General features: G+C 35.0%; 1 protein-coding gene across 5 annotated transcripts in view; it reads right to left on the bottom strand.

The window, feature by feature from the left end:
* The window catches only part of SYT1 (synaptotagmin I), a 547,809-nt gene that overhangs the window by 270,956 nt on the left and 264,394 nt on the right, over positions 1-12,459 (bottom strand). The window contains exon 1 of one of the 5 annotated variants that reach the window (XM_014531663.1): positions 12,318-12,402. The exons of the other annotated variants lie outside the window; for them this stretch is intronic. The gene's annotated coding sequence lies outside the window, so the exon portion shown is untranslated. Of the gene's footprint in view, positions 1-12,317; positions 12,403-12,459 lie in introns of those variants that run through there. 5 annotated transcript variants of the gene reach the window in all.

The following is a 12,459-nucleotide window of genomic DNA, read 5'->3' as shown; positions in this document are numbered from 1 at the left end:
ACATAGTTGCTTAGAGTTGCAGCTGAGAGGCCGGCAACTCAGGCGGGGAACGTTGGAGTTCGCTGTCACTGGAGCAAGCAAGCCTCCCTGTTCGCTTCAGTGCATGGCTGCTGGCCGCCATCTTGGCTGACAGTTAATTTGCATAAGGATATGCTGATTAGCCAATGGGAAGGGTAGCGGTCGTACACTAATTACCATGTTTCTCTTTTATTAGTGTAGATTGTTGATAGTATTACAGATATCTCCCATTCTCCCCCCTTTTACTCCCATCCTCCCAGTCCCTATCCACCCCCCAGAATTATGGAAGTTCTGCTGATCATAATTCATCTGCTCAGCCTATTCACCCCTCAGATGCCCAATGTCTCAGCCAGCATGGCCTCTCAATGTGTTTCTCACCCCAGTGGCTCTCTTCCCTCATTCCATGCTTTTGGCACAGGAATCTTTGGTGAAGCTTTGGCTTTGTGTTCAGGGCACAGTCATTATCATTCTAAGATCGGACAAACCAGTTCTCATTATCTGTGTCAATGAATCTCTCTTCTTACTCTCTCTTTGTCCTCAAAACCATGCTCCCCTTTATGTTCCTTTTTCTGGACACTAAGCATATATCTTCAATATGTTCATCTTATCAAAATCAATAAGTGCCACTGACTTCTGTTTCTTTTTTCTTCCCTGGAAAGAAAATCCCTCTGGCAAGAAATGATTTACTTGCTTGACATGAAGGAAAGTGTTAAGTTGAAAATAAAATGTCTCAACAACTATTCTGCATCACTGTTATTTCACAACTTTTACATATGTTCTAGCCATTCTAGAATATTCGCCATTGATTTTGCCTGCTCTGTGTTCTTTCTCATGTCTGTACCTTTGCATGTGTTGTATCTTATCTTTCATGCTCTTCCTCACCATGTTCATTGGACTCTCCTTTATGACTTACCTGAGCTCTCATTAAAAAATGGTCCCATCTGGGTTATGTAACACAACACTCCATTCATAGCTTTCATTCATTCATTCATTCATTCATTAATTCATTCACTCACTCTCATTCATTAATTTATTCAACAAGAATGTATAAAGCAACCATGTTAGAAATAGCACTGAAGATACTATATGAACAAGGGAGAAGACATGGGTCCTTATCAAGTTTATGATCTATCAGGATGACAGATTTGAAAAGGTAATTGCCAAACAGGATGTGGAGTATCTTAACAGGGGAAGTTCAGTGTGCTGAGGCTAAGGGGTATAACCTAATTTAGCAGTCTGAGGCGGGGATGTTTAAGTATCTCCTAATATCACTCATCATACTATTTGTTAATTTGCTACTTGTCCATCTTTTTCATTTGATTATAGGTTCTTCAAGGGCCTGGTCAAGGATTTCCATATCTTACAGATATAAAAGAACATGTTGTATGTTACAGTGTTCCAAGAGAAAGTCTATTTAGAAAATTATTTTTTGCTACTTAACTTTAATAGAGATATTTTAGAAAAAGCATTATGAAAGCCTTAAAAGTGTCATGAAAATTGGTCATTTTGCTCACAGAAATTATATATGACCAACAAATCTTGGTAAGAAACTACTTCATTTATAGTTGAATTAAAAACCTTTGACAGGAAAAAAAAAACACACCCATAGTTTAGTCATTTCATTTGAATCTCACATCTCTACTTTCATATAATACAATCAATAGCAATAAAACCAATATTCACTTTCAAAGATATAAAACAAACAGACATATTTTTCTTTCATAATAATATATTTTAAGGTTAGAAGGGGTCTATAACTCAAAAGGTCAAATAGAAAATGTTAATGAAAGCAGAATGTAGTCAAGTCAAATAAGAAAATAAGCCAAGATATTGCTTCAGGCATTGCAAATCCGATTTAAACAGCCTTCTTGGAAGATTAGAGTTGTTATTTACTAAAATGTAAAGAGTAATGTTCTTATACTTATTTACCAGTAATTCTTAACATCAGGATGTAACATTCTCCCAAAGATAATGATCAGAAATGATTTGATAGGTAAGAACTTATTTAAATGATTACCAGGTAGCTAATTTAAAAACCTGGATTTAACAAAATAGGTCAAAAAACGTTATGAAATGAGTAATTACCAGTAGTTAATAAGGAAAGCCAATAAGTAATTACAATATTAATGTCTTACAATCAAATTACAGACATTTTCATAGTGATTGAACAAATCTATGATCATTATTGTTTCAAAGCTGTAGGAATTAATTTAAGTTTCTGCAAATACAGACCTACTGCTGCTACATGTCTTTGGAAACTATAGTGCATCATTTACAAGAGCCAAAGATCAGTCTCTCTAGAATAATGCCCACTTATGTTCCAAGGTGTGCATTGTTATTTATAGAATGATTCTTGGACCCAGGACATTCTCAATGTTATGACACTGAGAACATTAAAACACTCTTTATCTTCATGAAATTTTATTCTCTCTTTATTAGTTATCATGAAAAATATGTGCTTATTAACTGATCTTTAGTTGGACGGGTCAAGGATGATTTGGGAAGGACTTTTCCTGAAATTAAAAGTGTCAATAGCAAAATCAGATAGCAATTTAACACTAGAATTAATTTTGCAGTTTTACAGAAAAACGTTTATCACTGAAAAATATTTCCATTGTCAGTCCTGAGTTGATTATTTCTATCTCAGGGTCTCCAGGCTTTCATAAAGGTTTTAACAGAAGAGTGGAAGGAATTTACTGCCCACTCATGATGATGCTTCAAAAAAAAAAGGTTCTTCAGAATGGATCAAAGGCTGTAATTTCCATGCCATTTGTGTCCAATTTTCTTTTCTCCTAATGTTTTCATTTTTTGAAATGGCTATGATTGCAATCCAATTTTGCCCACACAGCACTGCATGCCTAAATGAACCATTTATCACAAACTTTTGGTCTTTTTGATGCTTGAGATTTTATTTGCTTAGAAATCTGTCTTTTCCCCCCCATTAATGTTTACCACTCAAGCTGTATTACAATTACCTCCAGTAATTACTACCTGTAGTGGCTTGCATTATTCTATTCTCCAGATGTGAGGTCAAAAGTCCCTATTTCAAACCTATTACATATGAATGCTGGAAGTCATTGCTGCGCCACCAAATAAAGATTCCCATATACATCCTTGAAAGATTTTTACTCTCATCCCTACTCATGAATACTAAAACTTCAAAATTCCTAGGATTGATATTTCATAGCAATATAATAAACTTTCATGAACTCATGAGGTATAACCAACAGTTCTTTTGTAAAAGTTGACATAACTTAAATCATTGTGATGGGGCAGTTCAAATTAATTAGTGTAGTTACTAGACTATGGAATGAAATACATATTTTTAAGAAACAGGTATTGGTTGACAAACTTTTGTATTTAGGGTATTTTAATATTGTTTAACTTCACAAAGCCTACTTAAAATTGTCTAAACCTATGTTATAGTCATTGCAGTGGACATCATAAGCTACTTTCCCACTTTCAGTACTCACAAAGATATAACAGAAATCTATTTATTAGAATAAAGCAGTGCAGACCTCAATGTATACACACCTCAGCTACTTTCGTTGTCTTTTAAGTTTCATTGGAATCTGCAACTAGGGGAACACTCAAAGTATGTTTGCTGAAGACCTTTGTTTTCTTTTTATATAGTTGGGGAATAAAGGAGATAATTTTTAAGAATAAGTGTCATAGTAGCTAAGAGGTACAGGAGGGTACCAAATAGTACACAGTTTAAATAGTAATTTTTGGTAATGGTTTTAAAGATTCATTTTATAAACAATATTTACGTTCCAGAGATTTATGTATTTTTAAAGTAGATATATGCTATTTAGTCTGTCTTTTACCTTGTAGACATATATCACAATTACATTTTTGCATACACTCAGGTCAGATTGAAAAACTCTCAGAATATATTCTTTGATGAATTTCAACAGAATTGCTGAAGTAGAGCCACTGTTTTTTATTATTAGTGACCCGTGGTGAGTCTCTGGAATATATTTGCATTTCATACTACTCAAGGCACCATCCCTTCTGTACTGTGGTGTAGTGGTGCCACAGGCTTGGACTCAGAACTTGGTTTAAATTCCAGCTCCTTCATAATCATCTATATGGTCCTCAGAAAATAATTGAACTTTAAAGCTTCGGTTTTATCTTCTGCAACTGAGTTTTGCATAAGATAGTATTGGGAAAAAGCCTGGCATGTATAGGGTGTTGGAAAAAATGTATACACACTTTGAATAATTATAAAAATTGTGTTTATTAAAATACATTTCATTTTTAAAATTGAGCTATCAGCTATTAAAGTGTATATACATTTTTTTGGGGACACCTTGTAGTTTATAATCTCTATACAGTATGTTAGTTCTGTTCCTTCTAGTGAAGTTTCCTACACAAAGGTTAGTTGACATTCTTGGTAACTTGCCTTTTTTTTACGTATAAAGTGTATTGGCTGTGAGTGTATAGATGAGCACCCTATCTGTCAGAATTCTGAGGGCCAGCAGGGTGGTTATGTATTGGGCTGTAAATTCTCTCATGATTAAAGGCCTGAAACAGTTTTTGTTTTGTTGTGGTGGTTATTTGCTTTTTTATTTTATTTTTTGCAATTTCCCTTCCTTCCTCTCTATAGGGCCAAAAATAATATATGTATAAAGGGAGGCATGGTAGATACCATGAATGTTTAAAATTTGAGATCTGGAATCCAAATATAGGGTGTGGCAAACGTAGGTTTACAGTCATTTGTATGGAAAATAATACAATAATTAACAAATAATGCAAGATTATACTGTATTTGAATTTAAATCATTGGCTGTGTGATGTTGGGGAAGTTACTTAAACCTTTTATGCAAAATAGTTCTGTTGATAATGATGCCAATCTCATTAGAGTTTTGTGATGAGGAATATATCCCAAGAAACTAGAAACACCAATTAGAAAGGATATATGCACCCCTATGTTCATAGCAGCACTATTCATCATAGCTAAGATTTGGAAACAGCCTAAATGTCCATCAGTAGATGAGTGGATTGAAAAACTGTGGTACATCTACACAATGGAATACTATGCTGTGATAAAAAAAGAAGGAGTTCTTACCATTTGCAACAGCATGGATGGACATGGAGAGCATTATGTTAAGTGAAAATAAGCCAGTCAGAGAAAGATAAATATCACATGATCTCACTCATTTATGGAATATAATGAACAACATAAACTGATGAACAAAAACAGATCCAGAGACAGAGAAGCATCGATCAGACCATCAAACCTCAGAGGGAAGGTAGGGGAGGGTGGGGGTAAGGGGGAGAGATCAACCAAAGGACTTATATGCAAGCATATAGGCCTAACCAATGGACACAGACAACAGGGGGTTGAGGGCATGAGTGAGGGGGATGGGGGTAATGTGGGGATAAGGACACATATGTAATAACTTAATAAAAAATTTAAAAAATTAAGACAGCATCTTGCATACTGTGAGCACATACACCTATTAACTATTACTAATTTTTGAATAATTTATGTTCAGTATGGCTAAATGGTTCTTGCTATAAAATTATTTTGTTTAAAAACATTAAATGAATCAGATAAAAATAAAAAAATGTATTTTTGATGCATTATGTGAGATTATAATCTTTATAATGTATAAAAAATTATAAAGCCTTCTAAATCATATTTTAAGGAATGTGAACATTCTAAATATGGGTGGAAAAACATTTTTAATGAAGGTGAGTCAAGCTGTATAGATTTAGAAAATTAGGTAACAAATTATTAGGCATTTATAGTACACATTCTAGAATACTAAGAGCATTTGTTACCATTTAAAACATTTGAGGTAGAATATATATACATATATATATATTACATATATATGTATATATTAATGAGGAGATTATTCTAGAAAGTCTAAAATCAGTGATTAGTAAATTGATGAAATAAATATTGAGAAGAGAACTTCTAAAATCCATGGTGCAGAAGCCACAAGCAACTTGATCATTGGGGAAAAAGACAGAAAGAATAGCATAGTTGCTTTTAGTGTTGAATTTATTACAGTATAGGCAATGTCATTGAGCCAAAGACATGTAACTAGTCACATAGTAAACATTATATTGTTTACTGGATAGTGACTATGACTAGAATTTTTGTATTTAATTGAGAAATCTCCTAGGAAACTTAAAATGTAAGGAATTAAATCAGTTTTTTATCCTCTGTACCTCAACAGCTGCAATGATGTTTAACCAAAATGACTGATACTTGGGTTGACTGACCTGTTGTCTAATTATTATAGAAATGGTCTGGCTATTATTTTCTCAATGCCGAGCCATTGAGAGTTCCCTTTTTGAGGTGCAATTCAACTCACGCCAGCAGCTTCTATTTCCCTGCTGGCTCTTTCTCCTTTAGGAGAATGGAATACAATAGTGAGAAATAACTCAGTAGGAAATATAATAGATTCTATCTCACCAATATCTTTGTTAAGGGCATTATGGGAAGCATCACAAGCTATTTTTTATACATAGATGATCTAAAGGTAAGTTCATATTTATATTCTTAGATAATTCATAACCATCCAAGGAATACTAAAAAATTAAAGATGCATATAGATTAATTGATCAATTGCTTAAGCTAGTGGAAATTTTATCAGAATAAAATTGTGTCCACCCCTTCATTCATTTTTTCACTATTTCAATAAGAGTTTGTTATATAACTATTCAATGCCAGACATTAGGCCAGGCACATAGCAGTGAGTTGAGCTAGAGATAGCAGTGAACAACACAGATATAGCTACTCCCTTCATGGAACCTGAAATTTAACAGAAAACTCAGACATTAAACAAACAAATAAATTACTGCATACCTACCTTTGTAATGGAATTTAGGAAGGAGAAATATAAGGTCTTATTAAAGTATTAAAAGGGTGAAATCTATACAAAATAATTCATAGAAGTACTCATTAAGTAGGTTTATTTAAAAGTCTAAAATATTTATCTGGAAGTTGACATGGGAAGTTTGCTAAGAAATACTCAATTGATATTGAAGTATAATGCCAGGGCACTTGCAAGACTGGTTATGACAAATGGTTTTCAGAAGCTAAGAAACAGAGTAAGAAACAGAAAGGGTAATTGAAATGGAGAAATAAACACCAATAAAAGAATAACCTCTATGGTATGGCTTGTAGAAATATTTCTTTCAGATGTGATTAAAATAACTCCTGGTGATTCCATGGGAACTTAGGTTGTTTTATTACTTTTAATTTTGTGGCTAGCTTTTGTACAGCAACCTAAAAGTGGAGTTTAATTGAATCTCACTTGTTCATTATCTCAGATAATTTTTTAATTTAAGAAGTTCCTCTAAAATAGTCATTCTTTATTATATTTGTTTCTAATTTAGTAAAATTTACTACTTTACCTTCAAGTCCCAAGAAAGTATTTATTTTATTCCAACTTGCTATGTTGCTGTATGAGAAGAGAATTCAATATAACATTTATTGAGCAAATACAATGTATAAAACTCAGCTTTGTTATTTTAGACTTAGGTGTAAAATAGGCTTTTATGACATGGTTTCTATTCCAAAGGCGCTTTGATACAGGGTATAGTGTGTGTGTACAGAGTCCTCTTGTACACACCTATGAGGATCAAAAAGGTGTATGTACAATTGAGAATTACAGAAAACTAGTGGGCTGGTGCACGAAATTTGTACATATTAAAAGGGAATTAATTAGAGGAAATATTTTAATATTGCTATTTGCCCTATCTCTATAATAGAAGTGTCAGGGATGAAAGAAAATTAGTAAAATGTATATAAAAATCTTTCTCCTGTCAGTCTGGGGTGCACCGTGGGACCCAGAGTCAAGTCCCCGTCCACCCACACGCACCTTAAAATCATGTCAGACCCAGACCCGGCCGGCTCCCCCCACCCCATCAAGCCCCACCGGGTGGGGGGGTGCAGCCTCAGGTCCCCTGGTGCACCCTCAGGTCCCCCAGCCTGGCACCAGGGTGGGAGGGTGAGGCCTGAGGTCTGCCGTCAAGCCCCACCAGGCGGGATTGGGGTGCAGCCTCCGGTCCCCGGCACAAGCACAGTGCCACACAGCCTCAGGTCCCTGATGATCACTCATTACGGCTCCGCTGTGGGCACAGCCATCTTGTGATGACGTGATGGAGTGAGGGTCAATTTGCATATACACAGCCTCAGGTCCCTGATGATCACTCATTACGGCTTGGCTGTGGGCAAAGCCATCTTGTGATGACATGATGGAGTGAGGGTCAATTTGCATATTACATCTTTCTTATATAGGATAAGTAAAATAAAGAGGTGCCTACACAGTGAAAGAGATAAGGCTAAATTGTTTTTGAGGCAAACTAATGAAAAGTAGGAGTTGCAAACTTTAGGTTAGTAAACAATAGGAATTGAAAAATTACATTACAAAAGATGTAAATTAGCAGTGGTGCTTTAATCAAATGAGAAAAATTACTGGGAGAAAATCTTTAGGAAATCATAAATATGAAAATATGTCTAATTTGATCATCCAATATATGCAAGTCTGAGAGGCAGAATTATAAAGCTTGGGAATACTCTGGTATGAACTAAAAATAAATATATTTAATGAATGAAAATACAAAATTTGGTCAGCATATCAGTAAAGATCATTGATAGTAATATTTATTGACTATGAGCAAGTTTTCCAAGGGAAATAGGAACAGCTTCATCATTTGTGACATTAGAAATGAAGACTAGACAAAAACCTAAAGGGCAGAGAATGGTCAACCAGAATTGATTACTTGTTAGGCTTTTTAAATTTCTGGTTTCCAAGACTTTATGATTTTCTACATGGCACTACTTGAGTTATGATTAACAAATGTTAGTTATCATTGCCTCTTATGGCAGCATTTTTTTTTCTTTTTACCAATATATTTGCTGTCACCGTGGCATTTCCTTTTATCAAATTTGAAAAACATCAACCTGGAACTTGAATTAATTTTAGATTTCAAAGTAAAAGATCCATGAATGATAGTTACAATAGCAGTGGATTTTAAAATAAACCCAAGTAAAGGGGACATATGTAATACTTTTAGCAATAAAGATTAAAATAACTTAATAAATAAAATAAAAAATAAAATAAACCCAAGTAAAACTGATCACATTAGGGATATCAGTGCAATTCCCTTCTTAAATTTAACTGGAAACTCATACATTAAACAAACAAATAAGTTACTGCATACCTATCTTTGTAATGGAATATAGGAAGGAAAACTATAAGGTCTTATTAAAGTATTAAAAGGGTAAAATCTATGCAAAATAATTCATAGAAGTACTCATTAAGTAGGTTTATTTAAAAGTCTAAAATATTTATCTGGAAGTTGACATGGGAAGTTTGCTAAGGAATATTGACATTGAAGTGCAGTGCAAGGGCATTTGTAAGACTGGTTATGATAAATGGTTTCAAGAAGGTAAGAAACAGAGTAATGTAAGGATAGAAGTTCCCATCCATTCAAGAGTAATATTCCAGATACTATCTACCTTTATGTGCATTATTTAGTGTAATTCTCATTAATGGTCTAATACTATGGAGTAAGATTATACTCTTTATTTTCTATATATGAAATCCATCTTAAAGAACAGATGATACCCATGTTCTTTGTCTTTCTATGATGACTGTAGGTGGAGAGAAAATTGTCCAGGTCAAGGTCAGACTCTAATACTCTTGATTATCAAGGGTATCAAGTCGTGAATCTGATGGAAAACACAGCCATGATACAAAATTTAGAAAGTTCCTTCAGGCCAGAGCCAAATGGACTAGAAAAGTTTTTATTTATTTTTATTTTTTTTGGTGGTGCAGATACGTAGATACATAGCTATTTCCACCCAGGAAAGGTAAAACAGTATTATTGTGAATTTAAAATGACAACTTCTTGCAAGCTTATCCCAAGGCTATTTTAATGGGAGACAAGATTTCAAAACAAAATGAACCAGGGTGTAAAGAGGGTATCCTGGTGTTCCCAGGGCTGGGTCAGCTGTTGTCATGCCTGACCCAGGTGAAGGGGTTTGGTTGAAAGGGTCACCTCCTGGTGTTGTCCACTTCGGTCATTTGTAAGTGGGAATTGTGTGACCTGGGCCATAGATGCCTGAGGTCTGGGTGCTCTTGGAAAGGGTCCTCACCCGGACAGTCAAAAGCCCTTTTCTCTCATCCCAATGCGGGCTGAGGAGATTAAGCCAAACCCTCCTGGCCAGGATGAAAAAAGAAAAAGTGTCTCACTGAGGAATGTCAGAGAAGAGAGTCATGTCCTGGGGTCCATGTCTCTTCCCTACATCATAAAGGCAGTATTTGATGGATGCTGTTTGGTGCATGATCCTTATTAACAGGTGTGATTGACTGCTTTCCTGTCTGCCCTTTGGAATTCCAGGGAAATAACTGCTTCCTGACAGTATATTGCACAGTTGCAGTAATAGAGATAGCGAACTTTGTTGATAAAAAACAGAAAAGCCATTGATGTATATCAAGATAAATGAGCTAATTTGGGAGGAAATGGTAGGTCAGAGAATGAATGTGATGGTGATGAATGTGAAAGTAGCAGAAGCCTACTGTGGTCAAGTGAGGTGTGCTTTATCCTCTCTAATACACCTCTCGAACTCCCTTGTTGCAGAATTCAGGAAATCCACAAACATTTGCACCAATTCATGATTGTGACAGGGATTGCTTCTCCCAAGTTGTTTTCTGGCAATGTAACACTTAAGTCCCGAATTCAGACTTCAAAATTTTGGTTTTAGAGAGTTCTGTAATCTGAGCTACGTATTCTTTGAACAATACAGCATGGGCCTGAAATCAGTACTTGTGTAATGTAGTTTTATTAACAATTCTTTTGAGGGGAAAAGTAGAGGATAATTTCCCAGAATAGCTTGAGTTGAACTGTGTTCCATTTGACCAGTTTGTGATTTTTAGTGAAAAGTCAGAAAACACATGTTTTAAGGAATGTCAGGATGGCCACTTGTTCTGATTTTGTGTTTTCAAATAGTACTCAAGAGAAAATGACTGGGTCATGGGTGAAGCATGACTTCAATATGCACCAGCACCAATGTTTTCCTTGATTTTCTTATTTGATTATGGCAGCCCAGCAGGTCTGAACACCCACACTGCTGTGACTCAGTGTTCCAAAGGAAAATGACAGTTGATCTCCGAATTTTTTTTTTATATGCTGAAGAAAGACAAAACTTCAGTGTAACAAAATGAGTGAGGATTAAGCCAATAAAAGCTAGCTGTGGGCAAATGTACATGTTTGCCTTAGAGGGATTAATAAATTGTACTATACACACAAATGTTGCAAAAGACAACAGTATAAAATTCTAAAGCTATTTTAATTAAATTACTTTTCAGGTTACGTGCTATGTATGTGTAAATGATGCTTACTAGTGCCATTGTTCCTATGGTAACTATTCTCCTAGCAACATGAAAAGATCTTAACAGGATTTGCTCATAAGAATCCATTTTTGGAGTATCATCAGAGAAAACTGTATATTACTCTGTATATCTAATCATTCATTTTTTAAATGTAGGATTTTCTCAAAATCATAGACCTAAGTGAAAACAATCTAGGGTTTAAAGTTTTGCTATTTTTGTTTCTCACTTGTCCAAGGACAACTTGAGTTTGACCTGTCTTAAAATGGACTCGAGGCATAGGAATATATCATACTATATCTATTTCAGTTTTCTGTAAGCAAATATGATATTCCTCAAGCTTTCAGGGGCTGACACAAATGAAATAAACTGTTATCTTATTCAGAACCCTGGATCATGGGCTCATACACAGACATATTCAATAATAAGGGATAGAACTCTGAAAATAATTCGGGTTCTCAGTGATGAAAAGCAGTGACAGTCATTTTACTCTGCTGCTCAAAAGACAAATGAAAATCCATATGAAATTGTGATGCACTTATTGTGTCTTATTTCTCTTCATTTAACTAATGTTCACATTTGATTGATTAAATTTTTCTCGACCTCCACTGCAAACTTCCTATCCTATCTATCTTAGTAAGTGATGGTTTTCTGGCATGTGAGATTAATAACAAGACTTATTGCTAAGTCTCTCATGGTTGGTCTACAGGAAGGTTGATTTGTTTTTCTTGTTTCTGTCCATATTTTCTGTTTATTCACCCAGCCAGCCATGTATTTATTTTCATCTTTAGTAATTTCCAGAAAATGTATATATTTAAGCCCCCTCACAAAAAGATGAGTAATGCAAATTTTCAAGTAGTAGCAGCAACAGGCCTTAAATTCCCAATTATGTTTCAGTAGTAACTTCAGACTATTTAGAATGAAAGGTGAGATGCTTACCTGCTTAGGTGTTCTGTAACGTGAATGAGCTGAGTCCCCAGGTGCAACACTGTCCTGCACTGTCTGTGTGTCAATCACTCAGCAACGATCCTGGCATTTCTGAGGACCTTGGCTGACATCCCACACTAGGCAGAGCCACACA

Source organism: Myotis brandtii, unplaced genomic scaffold, assembly GCF_000412655.1.
Source record: "Myotis brandtii unplaced genomic scaffold, ASM41265v1 scaffold82, whole genome shotgun sequence".
NCBI lineage: Eukaryota > Metazoa > Chordata > Mammalia > Chiroptera > Vespertilionidae > Myotis > Myotis brandtii.
The sequence above is the reverse complement of the archived record's forward strand: the minus strand, read 5'-3'. Positions and strand labels throughout refer to the sequence as shown.